Source organism: Gymnoscopelus braueri (assembly GCF_963280865.1).
Source record: "Gymnoscopelus braueri genome assembly, chromosome: 5".
Taxonomy (NCBI): domain Eukaryota; kingdom Metazoa; phylum Chordata; class Actinopteri; order Myctophiformes; family Myctophidae; genus Gymnoscopelus; species Gymnoscopelus braueri.
Window position 1 is genome coordinate 3,046,663 of NC_137606.1, and position 15,475 is coordinate 3,062,137.

The following is a 15,475-nucleotide window of genomic DNA, read 5'->3' on the forward strand; positions in this document are numbered from 1 at the left end:
ACCCACAGCAAAATCCTTAACTCTGAGTGTGTGAGAACCATACTGTATTAGATATTAGGTTTGGCTTTGTGCACACGTATGATTGAATGATTGAATACATTTTCATGGGGATCGATAAGGGATGAAATTGAATGAAATAAGACATAACATAAGGCCATGCATGCCTCCCTTCTCAGGAATACCACTTTCCATGCAACATGACATCATTGTCTGGGTTTTAAGCAGGACACGGAAGGTAATCTGCAGCAGAGAACCAGGTTTATTTCTCCAATCCAACAGAACACTTAATTATGTCCCGCTCCCCAGTCTCATTAAGCTGCAGCCCGTCAGCCAATTAGGACGTGACTAATCAATTAATATCCAATCAGCGTTGAGCGCCATAACCAACCGGCTTTATGGTGAGAGTCCTATAGATGATCAACACAGCGTCTCCGCCTGTCTCCATAGAGATAAAAGAACAGGAGTGAGTCAGAGAGGACAAAAGCGACGAGGAAAGGGAGGGAGAGAAAGATGGAGACAGAAAAGAAAGTTGGTGCAAAGCTGTGGACAAAGAGGACAGAGAGAGAGAGAGAGAGAGAGAGAGAGAGAGAGAGAGAGAGAGAGAGAGAGAGAGAGAGAGAATATGAGAAACGGGTTACTCCCCAGGACTAATAAGATGTGCACTAACTAACAGAATGTGGAGTGTTAATCTAAAGGTCCATGCTCATGGTGTAAGAACCTTAATGTAACATTATTAACACTCAGGATTTTTGTGGTGCAGTCGACCTAATGACAAAACATGAGAATCAAGCTAAACAGCAACCTCGATGCCTACAGTATATGGTAATGTGAAATGCACCTAAACACCTCTCACACACACACACGCGCACGCGCACGCGCACACGCACACGCACACGCACACACACACACACACACACAGTATGGATTAGTGATTAGGACCTTGCCACACTAGCCTACTGTTTACTTTATATTTGACCCAATACGATTGTCGATGCCAGATTGTCTATATATACTGTAGTAGTCCAGCCTTGCAAAGTAACAAGCTGTGTGCAATGGCAAGATAACGGAAAGAGAGAATAGGATAGCCTCTAAGGAAACCTCCCTTTGAAACCACTTTGCCATTCTGATCTTTGTCTCCTGTTCTTCTCTCATAAGCCCAGCGCGCAGCTGGAACGCTTTGATTGTTCTTAACGAGATTAACGTTCGAGGAACTTTAACAAGCCTTAATGAAAGGCTATCAGATGTGAGAGATGAGGGGGTGATTAGAACGAGGAGGCTCCGGGGAGAAAAAACAGTGTGCTGGGAGGGGAGGATGAATGCAGATGCACTGCAGGTTTGGGAAGCGAGTAGGAATTCTGATTGTGAATGTGAGACGAAGGTGAAGGAGGTAGAAAGCTAAGCGTGGAATTGGAAATGCCGTGCCAAGCATCGATAGGACTTTGGAGAGGCTGATTCCTCCTCTCATTCAAGACACATCCTCACAGCCTGAGTTTCTGAGGTTCTAGAAAGATGAGCACATATCTCCACCAGGCTGGGTTGCCTATGGCTAGGCAGTGCTGTGTAAGTCGTGGGTTGCAGCCGTCAGGGCGCAAGGAAGCTGTGTATGTGTGTGCGTGTCTACAATATGCGGTGCAACTGTTCGCATTTGTGATGGCCTCTATGGGCACAAGTGACAGTTCTTTTGGAGGTGCGTTCTGCAGAGACCCCTCAACATGAGATCATAATTTGGGGTTGATTAGATGCATGCATTCATGATTTATGTTGTTTGTTTTTTGTAACACCCCTCCCACAAACTTCTTAAGCCAATTACAGGTAAATTATCAAAGCCCGGTCATTGCCACATGACTCATGAGATCATTTGTACCCAATTTGGTGAGAACAATATTGTTTCTGCAATAAACAGTGACATTTATAGCATTTATGGTACTCCTGGGGGATTAGCTGTACACAGACAGACACACAGGAACACACCCACACACACACACACACACACACACACACACACACACACACACACACACACACACACACACACACACACACACACACACACACACACACACACACACTGTTTTGCACAAATCTGCCTCCTGGTGGCCCTATAAAATGCAGCAAGTAAAAACACAAATCGGCCTGTTATAGCGCCACCATGAGGCTGATTTGAAAAAAAGTGGCATTTCAAGTGGCATTTCTTCCTCGGCCTAGCGGGAATGTGCGTGCAAACTTTCATGGAAATTGCACGCTTTGTTCATGATTTGAGGTATTTTGTTCAAAACGGAGTACTCCTTCTAACTTTGGAAGCCAATCTTCGCTAATCAGGATGGACTATGAAAAATCTGAAAGACATTTTTTGTTTAATGGCTGTAGAGATACTGTGTACCAATTTGCGTGACGTTTGGACAAAATATGTAGGAGTACTGCAAAAAAAATTGTTTAGCAAAAATCGGCCTCCTGGTGGCGCTATAACAGCCCCATTTGAACATTTTGGGCCAGTGGTTCAGCTCTGGCATCCAGGGAGTGTGTGTGGTCAGTTTCGCTGCGCAAGCACCAATGGTGCCGGAGATTAGCTGCTCGTAGACGGAAGGACGGACAGACTGACGGACGGACAGACAGGGTGCAAAACATATTCTTGGCCATGCCTTCGGCCTGGCAGAGACATTAAAGATGCTAACTAGAAAAAGTCTCTGCCAGGTCAGGTAGGTTATTGTGGGCCAGCAATGTTCGGAATTCGCCAATCAGGATGGAATATGAAAAATCGGACGGAACCATCTTGATCACTTGACTATAGCTGGCGGAGACAATAACTGGTTTTGAGAATGAATAGCGAACAGGTAAATGTATAGAATGGGAATTCAATACCTAAACCCACAGAACCTGGTAGACTATGGCACTGCCACAACAGAGCAGAAAAGAGAGAATAGAATATAGCAGAAACAGGGATGTAGATGGAGAATGAAGGTACTGTAGAGGTAAGGTAAAAATGAAAAGGTGGATGCTCGCGTGTGTGCGGCAAGGTGTATGTGCACGTGCGATCGCATCACTCTTGATTGTGAGAGAGACTATTAGGTATGAGGTAGTAGGGAGGATAATCCCCTTGATACCTCTGTGTAAAGCTCTCTCTCTCTCCTCATCCTTCCAGCTTCTCTTATCACTACCAAAGCCTAATGATGATGAACCTGTGGGCTCAGTGAAAGAGTCAGAGCAGTATTACCTAACCACACACACACACACGCACGCACGCACGCACGCACGCACGCACGCACGCACGCACGCACGCACGCACGCACGCACGCACACACACACACACACACACACACACACACCTTGTCTAACAGTCCTACAGTGAGGCAGAAGGTTAGGCTTTTGCTATCAACGCTGGCTAATAGCTCAGTTAAAACAAATTCAGTGTAACGATAGTTCATGTAGACACGGAAGGCAGAATGTTTATATACTTCATTCACACTCCCCGGACCCCCCCATTCGCTAACAAGCTTATTCAGTTGTACTCCTTTAAGGCATACGTTCAACCCCTTGTCATTCTCATTTGCTACAAGCTAACTCACTCACGCCCTCATACCCACAGTGCATCTCAGGCGGTTCATTTAAGCAGCCTCTGTTCATTCTATGTGCTTGGCTGTCAGTGCCGGTTGTACAGCTGTAGGTTTTCAAATTTTCAAATTCCTTGGTTGCTGAACCAATGCATTTTGCTAGCTGCTGCGAGCTGTCATCTGCTGCTTATCTACGCCTCGTGTGCTGCTCTATGATATTTTGGTGCTATGGAGATGATTTTGCTAATGATGCTGACTTTTACCACTGCTACAGCAGCCAATGCTTCTTCTATTATTGCTGCTAACACTACTGTGCTCATAGCTTAAGCTAACATAGCATGCTTGCTGCCATGTAGAAGTTTGGAATTGTTGTAGCTCAAAGCTAATACAGCATGCTTGCTGCCCATGTACAGTAGAAGCTTGGTTGTAGGCTACTCCCTTTTACCATGTGGAAAGCTGGAATTGTTTGTAGCTTAAAGCTAACATAGCATGCTGCTGCATGTAGAATCTTTGTTTGTTATACAGCACTGCACAGTTAACATAGCATGCTTGCTTCCCATGTGGAAAAATCGAATTGTTTGTAGCTTAAAGCTAACATAGCATGCTTGTTGCCATGTAAAAGCTTCGTTTGTTCAACACTGCACAGTTAACACAGCAGGCTTGCTTCCCATGTAGGCTACTCCCCTTTACCTCATCAGGTAATGAAACTTGGCTATTTTAGATTATTATTATTATTATTGTTTGCTTAAGGTATAGAAGTAATGGAGCTATTTTTGGGCCAAATCTTTTTCCAAAATAAGTACTGCTTCTAAGTTCTAATGCTGTTCTGCTGAGGCACTCTTGACTCTGGGAATACCCACACTGGTGCAGTGCTATCTAGTTGGCTCTGAAGCTTCAAGCAGAGCTTCCAACAGTTGTATTGCTACTGCTTGCTCAAATGCTTTTATAATATGTTTATACTTATCAAGGCTGTCGTAGACAATCAGTGTGCAACGGGGCTTAATATAAGACAAGAAGTCAAATTCAGACATGTACTCAAGCCAGGATAGGAAAACACAGCATGTGTATCAAATCAGTGTTGCCATGTCTGCTTATTATAAGTGACTTTGGGATTGTGTTCTGTAAGTCACAGCAAATATGACTACTAAACAGTGTTCATGTGAAGGAACCCCAGATTCATATGTAATCATGGTGCAAAAAATGTTTAATATTCTAAACATTTGTTTTGTGACTTGTTTTTATAGACTTGGCCGCTTGTTTCTCTTACAATCTGGCAACACGGCGTGGTGGTGTCACGTGACTACTCCTTGGGAGTAATCAGGAAGTCTCATACAATACAGCAATGCATCTTGGGTACTGTAGTCTATGCAACTGACAGTTATTCATGGGGATCAGTTCAATGCTACCGTGTGAGAATAAGGTGAAAGGGCAAGGGTGTTTTCTTTCTTAACTGGTCATGTGCAGGCATTATGGCAGTGTAACTGTCATGTTAAATAGGTACACAACTATCATGGGATATTGAAGTTAATTTAATCCACTCAGTGAAGCTGTTATTTCTGCATTCCTGTTCTATTCACTTAATTAACGCTCAAGTTCAGGTAACTATAATGTGGGTGGATTAGTTTGCAGATGCTTAAATAGATAATTACATGGTGGATTTGAAGTCTTGTGAAATGGGGCGATTGCTTCAATTGTAGTGGGTTGTCCTCCAGGGGGTGCCATTTAGAGGGCAAACAAAGGTTAATCTGATTCTCAGATGCAGGTGGATTCATTAGTGCACTGAAGCTAATTTGCACGTTACTTCACTTTTAGCTAACCATGTCATTGTAAAGGGATATTCATTGCTTGAATTCACACTGCTTCTGTTTTTCGTTTCATGATTGACTGCTATTATGGTGATCCAAGGCTTTTGATGGCATGACCTTCTTTCCATCACGGATGCCGGGAAGGTTCAGGTTGGGTTGCTGTTAGTTCTAAAGTGCGAGCTACTGATTCTACTACAAAAAAAAAAAAAGAAGCTATTGTTAGCTGTCTGTCTATTTGTCTACCTCCACACTTATTGAGGACAGAACAGGCTCTAATTGATTCATTAGGTATAATTGGTTGTGTTTTATATTAATGAAGCATTGATGTTATGCTATTTTAAAGTCCAAGGTTTATCAGATAATGTAAGGTCATTGTAAATTAAAAGGATTGTGGAAGTATTTGTAAGATTGGTTGATGGTATGGCACATACTTTTACCCGGCTGTATTCCACCATGATACCATTCATAGTAGTAGTAGTATTATATTTTTGTATTTGTTGTGGTCTCTTGGAGTACATTAGGGCCAAAAGATCCAAATGGGGTTAAAATAAAAGGCTTATCTGTTAATACTGCCTAGCTGCTCAAGTAAAGGTAGCTATAATAGGTTGAATCATTCGGTTCAAATAAAATAATATGGATAGTTTGCTGAGGCTTAGCTTGATTATGCTCTGGTTGCCACCAAGTTCAATTCGAGCTGTACTCAAGGTCATTGTTCTTAAATTGTGATAGTTATTTGGGCTGTTGTATATCATTATGTAGCATTGACACCGTACTGCTATTCAAGTCAAAAGCTTAACAGGTAATGTGAGGTAAGGATTGTAGTATATGTAAGAAGGGTTAATGGAAGTAGTTTGGAAGGGGAGCAGATAATGGTAGCTATTTCTATTCATTGTGGATTGAAGCTTGTGAATGGGGTGATTTGTTTAACTGTAATTATCTCTAGGGGGTGCCATTTAGAGGGCATAATCTAATTCTCTTCTCTGCTGCTTCAATTCCTATCAGCATTATGGATTGGATTCATTGTTTGATGAGCTAACTTGCATGTTACCTTCACTTTTAGCTTAAACATGTCTTTGTAAAGGGATATTCATTCATTGCTTAAACGTATTCTGCTTCTGTTTTATGTTTCTTGAGCAACTGCCCATTATGGTGATCCAATTCTGACGATGGCATGAACTTCTGTCCATCATGGATCATGAACTTCTGTCCATCATGGATGCTGGGAAGGTTCAGGTTGTGGGTTGCTGCCGGTCTTCATAACTACTGCAGCGATATGGTCATTGCTGAGCAGTTCTCAAGATCACCTTGGTGGTATAACTGGATCTACTTCTGCTGAAGTCATGAGAGGCAGGTCATCATTAATCAAATCTAAATTTATTCTGGTTCAAGCTTACTGAAAGCCATGTCGGTTGCTCACTGCTTGATCTGTGTAACCCACTCACACTGATGTTCTAAAGGAAACGGCGTCCATAAAATCCAGGCGTATGTCAAATGGTATGGATCGTTTAATGATCTCGGACATTTAAGTATTCTGGGATGTTGCTTTATATTGAACTTATTACATGGGTGTTTAAATCGCTCCATTCTATGTTGGGATTGTGATAGTGAAATTTTGTGAAAGTTAATGCATGATTCGACTCAAAAGTAGCTTTGGATCACACTGCTCATGTGTTGATGAACGTAGCTAGCTGCGAGAAGTTATGTAATTACTAGGCGGAGGAAAGAATCTTAACTAATGTAGATATTATTTGGAAGCAGTTTCTATCAGTATCTTATGGGTTTCTTAGATTTGGGGAATACATTTCTTGCACTGAAAGCTTTAACCCTTGCATGACATTTCCATTCCGGTCTTCTCTTTCAGTCACATGTTTCAATTCCTCTTAAGCACTCTAAATCAGTTAATTATTCTTATGGAATATCAATTATTGTAAGAACTGATACCGCTTTATTCTAATGGAATATCAATTATTGTAAGAACTGATACCGCTTTTGTCCGTTCTCTTCTATGTCTCGCTACCTTCAACGGCGGTTAAATCCTGGGGAGATGAACCTTGTTCGGATGTTGGGAGGGCCATGTCAAGGCTTGGTTCGCTGCCAGGAAGCAGGATGCTTCAGATGTGGACTTGCCCAAGTTGTTCACTCCTTTCGGATTGGTGCTGCAACTCAGGAGATTGGTGCTGCAACTCAGCAGCATCTTTGGTTCCATCATTCACACGGTCATCTGCTGCTTATGAACGTTATATCCGTTAAATACGGATGAAATTCTTTCAGCTCAAAAGAAAGAATTAACAGGGTCCCCACACATTTTTAGCAATGAATTTCCAAAACTTTTCCAGAATATTTAGCCCAATTTCCAGGCCTATAAAACAATCATTCAGCACAATAATGTGTCTCTTACTCCTATGTACAATGCCCAAAGATAGGCAGTGTAGCAAAAATAAAGCATAGAATATAAAATAGTACAATTTCATTCAACATTTCGTGCAAAATTAGGGCATAGTGACCCTGCGAGCGAAAATAGGAGGGGTGGACGACGTCGTTGCACGGTTCGTCGCTCGCGGTAGGACAGGACGGTCTCATTCAAAAACATGTATTTTAATGAGATTTCATCGCCCGCTCGCTTCGCGTCACATCGCATCGCTGGCAGTGCGGATGGGGTGTTACACAGCCTGTTCGGCGAAAAACTACTTATGTTACATATTTTGTGTAATGTTATACATGTTTATGAAAATGTTTTGTATTAAAAAAAATCAATAGCCAAAAACAATGCATAGCCAAATATTTTTCCAGGACCCTTGATAAATTCCAGGACCTTTGATCAATTCCAAACCTTTTCCAGTACTGGATTTAAAAAAAAATTATTTCAAAATATTTCCAGGAATTTCATGACCGTGGGGACCCTGAATTAAAAATGTGTAATCAATTATGGAATTAAGTCAGGAGTTGCATAATTGATGTCGTATGGTTAAGTAATTGCTCCTGCCAGAGCGCAGGTTGGGGGTCAGGTAAAACACTATAGCATTGGTCGTGTTTGGTCTCACGTTGCTACTGTGGTATTAATGAGAGGTATGGTAAGCCACTAGTAGCATTGGTCGTGTTGGGTCTCACGTTGCTACAGTGGTATTAATGGTAGGTGGTAAACCACTAGTAGCATGGTCGTGTTGGGTCTCACGTTGCTACAGTGGTATTAATGGTAGGTGGTAAACCACTAGTAGCATGGTCGTGTTGGGTCTCACGTTGCTACAGTGGTATTAATGGTAGGTGGTAAACCACTAGTAGCATGGTCGTGTTGGGTCTCACGTTGCTACAGTGGTATTAATGGTAGGTGGTAAACCACTAGTAGCATGGTCGTGTTGGGTCTCACGTTGCTACAGTGGTATTAATGGTAGGTGGTAAATCACTAAGGTATGGTAAGCCACTAGTAGCATGGTCGTGTTGGGTCTCACGTTGCTACAGTGGTATTATTATGGTACACCATTAAGCATTGGTCGTGTTGGGTCTCACGTTGCTTAATGGTGGTCTAGAAGGTAGGGTTATTATTGATAATCACTATATAGTGTATTCCTTCTATATCAGGTCACCGTTCGGGCGAGCGGGACTTGCCTAAAGGGTTCGCATTGCTGCCATCATATAGAAGGAATTAGACATTGCTGTCTATACACATAGTTATTCATAATTTCATAGTTTATTTCCTTTAACATCAGAACACGGTAGTGTTTTGCCAAATGTGCATCTAATAGTTGCTGCTGGCGCAGAATGTCGGCTTTAGATGTGAAGGGCATCTTCGGTATGCATTTAAAGGAAATGTGTCATCGTTGACACTCACATAGTTAATTCATGTAGCATATTTCATTTATATCAAATGGATTTAAATGAAATTGTGTCACTTTGATGCTTTAACTGATAAACATTCTCATATAGGTTAAGGTGTGGCTCTGTATTTGCTCACTGCAAGTGAGCGCGTGTTGGGGGTTTGTGATTGAATGATCTGTGACATGTTTGCACAGGAATCTGTAATATCACATGAGCAGAGTCACACCGCCAAACTCGAATGCAATATCATTGCATATATGGTAACGGTTATATGTTAATAAATGGTTAATGGTTTATTACGGTCTGGTTATTTCTGAGCTGAAGTGTCTAAATGAAATTCAGTGTAACGATAGTTCATGTAGACACGGAAGGCAGAATGTTTATATACTTCATTCACACTCCCCGGACCCCCCCATTCGCTAACAAGCTTATTCAGTTGTACTCCTTTAAGGCATACGTTCAACCCCTTGTCATTCTCATTTGCTACAAGCTAACTCACTCACGCCCTCATACCCACAGTGCATCTCAGGCGGTTCATTTAAGCAGCCTCTGTTCTCTGTTCATTCTATGTGCTTGGCTGTCAGTGCCGGTTGTACAGCTGTAGGTTTTCAAATTCCCTCCACCTCCCCGGCCTCCTCCCTGTGGCGTTTAGTTCATGTTATTGATTGATTCTGTGTATTGTACTGTGGTTCTATGGATATACTATGATTCTGTGTATTGTACTGTGCTTCTATGGATTGTACTATGATATGTGGTAGTGTAATTAGGCATTGAAGGTTCAATGTTTATGTAAAACTGTATTTATGCTCTGCTCTGGGGTTTGTGATTGAATGATCTGTGACATGTTTGCACAGGAATCTGTAATATCACATGAGCAGAGTCACACCGCCAAACTCGAATGCAATATCATTGCATATATGGTAACGGTTATATGTTAATAAATGGTTAATGGTTTATTACGGTCTGGTTATTTCTGAGCTGAAGTGTCTAAATGAACAGTGATTGGTATAGTATATAATTCCATGGATCTCTTGGAGCAATTTAGACATGCGAGTGCAAAACCATAAATCTCTGTATGCCTGTGTGTGTGTGTGCGTGCACATTCACTGTGTGTTTGAGGCATGAGTGCTGAGGTCTGGCTTGTGTGGCTGAAACCCACCGCATGTGGGTCCAGATCTGTACTAGGAGCCACGTTAAGACTAACCACGAAACATGTCTGCCTGAACATCGACCTCAACCCTCAGAGGCGCACACACACAGACACACACACATACACATACACATACACATACACATACACATATAGAGAGAGAGAGAGCAGGACAAATAGGGAATTGTAGATCCAGTGGTTGGAAGGTAAGCGGATGCTGAAGGGATTGATGCAGCACAGAGCCCATGGGACAGCCGGAGGAAGAGGAAGAGGAATTGATTCAAGAGATTAGATGGAGAGCACGTGCAAGAGTGCATATACCTACGTATTGCGTACATGTGTGTATACGCAGACTAGGCACACATGCTTGCTTTTGCAGTGGGTTGAAGGAGTGCCTATAAAAGCCTCTCTCTCTCTCCCTGTTCCTTTTGCTGTGATAGAAAGGCAATTCTACTCTCCCATCAGTCAATAGCTCCGGCTAAGGCCTGATGTTTGCTACAGCTCTGGGGGTAAGAGTTTGGCTGACAATTGAAAAGAGACCATGTTACTGAGGCTTCATTCAAACAGTATAGCGATGGATGGTGAAACTGCCTGAGGTAGAGTAGTTTTACCCACCTGAGAGTCAGTCAATCATCTAGAAAGGTCTTGACACACCCAACTCATCAAGGAATGCCTCGCCTCACCCTCTCCCCTCGCAATCACATTTCCTTCTCCTTATTTTCCCCGACTCCTTCTACCTACTCACCTTGTAGGGCTTTCAAATAAATAATATAATGGACAAATCGTTGGCTGTGTGCAATTGATGTGTATATATATATATATATATATATATATATATGTTGCCGCTCAATGAGAATTGTGTATTAGACCAAAGCACTAGCAGTGGTGCCAATAGTCTTTGACACACCCGAGTGTAGCATACGTTGAGCCTCTCGTCCATCTAAAGCCAAAACACATTCCATGTTTCTAACATGGCCATAAAGAGTGACACATTTCTCAAGATTAAAGTGACAATATTATCTTCATAGCCTCCTGTGTGAAATGCACCGTAACGAGACTCAATGCCAGACAAACAAAATGGTGGAAATGGAGGGAGGGATTTTTGTGACAACTATTGCTATTAGTGTTGTGAGCTTGTAGATCGGCTGTATTCAGAAAAGACATTTAGTGAAAACAGGAGTGGGCAACAAAGTCAAAGTCAACAAAGCACAGGGTTTAATATATTAAAGGACCACTTCACCCATGTTCAACCCTCAGAGGCACACACACACACACACACACACACACACACACACACACACACACACACACACGTCATTTCTTTCTTGTTTATTTTATCTTTAATACCAAATTCTTTATGTGTATTTTAGCTCAGTTGAAAGCCCTGTCCTCTTGTCCCAGTTCCTTCCTCAACACGTTTAATTTCCTCCTCTGTTCATTGTGTGGCTATGATTCAGTCCATTAAAATTATTAACCGGCTCATTAATTAGTCTTAAAGAGATTTTCCTAACCTCAGCCAGGGCCCTCGGGGAGAGCCGTGTGTATTTTAGCACGACAAAGAGAGATACGCTCGCCTGTGTGAACAGCGGCTGCCAAATCCCAGGGTTCCAATTCTAATCTCCAAATGCCCCCAAAAAAGAAAAGGACAAGTCATGGCCCCCGTATTCGCTCACTGTACATCAGTGGTTCCCAAACTTTTTAGCTCGAGATCCAAAGGAGAAATTCGATGTCTCCCAAACTAGTGAAAATAGCAGATCTACAAGCTCAAAATTTGGTCTCCCCAGGACCCAAACTAGTGAAAATAGCAGATCTACAAGCTCAAAATTTGGTCTCCCCAGGACCCAAACTAGTGAAAATAGCAGATCTACAAGCTCAAAATGTGGTCTCCCCACGACCCAAACTAGTGAAAATAGCAGATCTACAAGCTCAAAATTTGGTCTCTCCACGACCCAAACTAGTGAAAATAGCAGATCTACAAGCTCACAACACGTCGCGATGCGACGTGTTGTGAGCTTGTAGATCGCCTATTTTCACTACTTCTTAACTCTTTGACTGCGGACGACGCGATAACGCGTCAAGTGCTACTTTGTCCAGTTGGCCGTCGACGCGCTCGACGCGCTGGACGCGCGTTCATTGTTTAATCTCTGATTGCGCTATGCTGCTTAATATTCAATGTTATTCTCGAGTTCCACTTTTTGATTTTTTTCCCCAGTCATTTTCGTCCAAAATAGGTAAATAAACGGGTTTTCACACGGTATAACGGACAAACGGACAGCTTCTCTTCTATAATCTATGGTCTGGGTGACGATCAGTCATCGCCGTCGTGTATCACAACGTAATTTTCGCTGATCAAAACAATCTGGGTGACGTCACATCCGTTTTCATGTTTTTCCTTGTCTAATCTATGAAGAAGGGTGAGAGAGACCCAACGACATGATCAAGCTGTCATGTGCTGCTCTCTGGTGGCGGATTTGTGCTGGGTCTTTACATTATGTGTCCTTAAATTATTTTCATGAGAAAAATTCAAAATATAAAAATAAAAAAACACGAAAATTGCTGGCACTGGGGGAGTACTTTATGAAAATACTCTGGCAGTCAAAGAGTTAAACATTGTTTTCTAATTTATGGGAAAAAAATATAAATGTATTTATGAAATAATTTTTGAAAGATCTTTGAATTTGTTTTCAATTCATGATTTTTTTAAAACATGTTGTTTTTTATGTTTTGAAATAATAATTCAAAACAAAATGTAGGAGACAAAAAATAGGTCCTCGACCCACAAATGGGTCCCGGTCCCTGCTGTACATCATTGCCTGACTCAGTGTGCAACCACTATATGAACCTGTGTTTACAACTTATACAGTAGCTTTGGTCGAGTTGACGCCCTCCCCAAGCAGCCCTCCTCCTCCCACACAGATTCATATAGATTACTGCTAGCAATAATTTAACATTATTCAACATCATCATCATCATCGTCCTCCTCCACCAAGGGCAAGACGTGAAATGAAACATTCATCTGTGAAACAAAAGAAAGAAGGGTTGCCGGAATAGAGAGACCGGAGGAGAGAGGCTGGGGGAGAGAGAGGCTGGGGAAGAGAGAGAGAGAGAGAGAGAGAGAGAGAGAGAGAGAGAGAGAGAGAGAGAGAGGGAGGGAGAGAGAGAGAGAGAGAGAAGAGTGGGGGTTGATATGGTTAGACGAGAGAGCACTCTAACCTTTCTTTCACCAACATATACTCTGTTTCTGTGCACGTGCGCGCGAGCGCGTGCGCGAGCGCGTGCGACTGTGCATGCGTGCGTGCAAGTGTGTTTTTGAGTTGATTACTGCATGCACACATCCCCTGTAGCAGATTCATCGGTGCGCACGAGAGCTCATGCACCAGCTAATAAAAGTGAATTCAGAGGAGTTACACAAAACATACCATGCACTTACATAGACACGCGCAGCGTGCATGCACACGCACAGTGAAAACAGGCACAGGCATTGCCATTATCCATTATGTGTTATGAAATCTCATTAATGTGCATTAGCGTGTTTGAGGGAGGATTTTGTTTGTGAGGAGATTGAATTAGAAGGCGCGCTCAGCTTCCCTAAAACAATTATTTGTCTTCCATCAGCCCTTTTAAAAAGACAAGCCTCCAGAGCAGATAACGGGGCCAGGACAACAGGCTGATCGTCAGGGCGCGTTTGTGTGTGGAGCCAAAGATTCTTGTCATTTCACAGGCTGTTAAATGGCATTGTGTGCTAATGCTTGATGATTTGTGTGTGTTGTGTTTGTGGGGCTTCAAATTGGACCAATTTTGGGGCGTGAATACTGAGCGTTCTTTTGTGTTCGCCCTCTTGTTCACTCGTTCATTCTTCCCAATTTTGTCTCCCTGTATTTCTTTGTGCATGTATTTGTGCATGCGAGTGTTTGTGTGTATGTGTGTGTGCCTGTGGATGTATAGGATTATGTCTGACTTCTTATTTATGTGTGTACCTGCGTGTTCAAGTTAGAAACATGAAGGAGCAAAGTTAAAAGCAAACAAGACAGAATTTGTTTGGTGCAGGAATCCCTACACGGCCTCAAGGTTGCGCTTGATGTGGACCAGAATAAATCTACAGCTATTTTATTCTCCCAAGAGTCCCCAAACAAATATTTGCACTTTGAGCGGAACCTGGCTTAAAGGACCACTTCACTCATTTTCAACCAATCTTCATATAATTAGTCCTCACTAATGCTTATTATAAGATGGTATCATTTCTGTCAATTCGGCCTGTGTCTCAGGAGGGCTGTTTAATTTTATTTTACTTTTGATTAATGCTATTATAGCGTGCTAACCTTCTAGGAATAGAAAGCCTGCCGTTTCTATTAGCTTCAATTCTCCATCGATGATGTCACTGGTAGGCAGGTTTCTGAACTGTCCAAAGCCCTCCTCTGAACACAGACCAAGCAGACAAAAATGGTACCGTATTATAATGAGCACAATTATACGAATTATACGAAGATATTTGGTGATTTTGGTGAAAATTGGTGACGCGGTCCTTTGACTGTATGTGTGTACATAGCCTAATTGCATCTGGGTTTCTGGGTTTGTGGATTAATGACATGCTGTCTTTCAGAAAACATGTTGAAGACGTTGCCAAAAAAAAACCGAGGCTGTTTCTTCTAGGGAATTAATCAAGATGGCATATTTTACAAGTCAATTATAATGCCTCATTTGCACAAATTGCCAATAAACATATCATTTAACTTCCTATGCAGTGTAGAGCACTAGTACAGATGATGGTCTGGTTTAATAAGTTCCTCTTTTCCTTCAACTGATTTATGCATGCAAGCGTTCCGTCTTAATGTGCTGCATATCTGAAACGAGTCACACGAAACTATTCAGCATCTTGTATGCTGACTCCTGACGTTGAAGTCACACCAGCGGCATTCACACTAGGAGCATCACGTTGTAATTGGCCATCGAGTTTCTCAACACAAGAGCTGCTAAAGGCGAGCAAAGAGTGTGTGTGCTTCTCCTGCCCGTCTCTGGGTCGTCTGTTGCCGGGCGTATCTGCGCACTTTGATCTGCCGATATTAAAGTTTTAAACTAGCTAGTTGCAGATAGACAGTCAAGTAAACAACATATATAAACAATCTATCCCCAGTGCTGTGTAGGAGCACGGTCAGCTCCAG

General features: G+C 42.2%; 1 protein-coding gene across 1 annotated transcript in view; it reads right to left on the reverse strand.

Annotated features, from left to right (window-relative positions):
• The window catches only part of LOC308084888 (calsyntenin-2-like), a gene marked incomplete at its 5' end in the record, with an annotated part of 322,921 nt that overhangs the window by 217,772 nt on the left and 89,674 nt on the right, over positions 1-15,475 (reverse strand). The gene's annotated exons all lie outside the window — the stretch shown is intronic.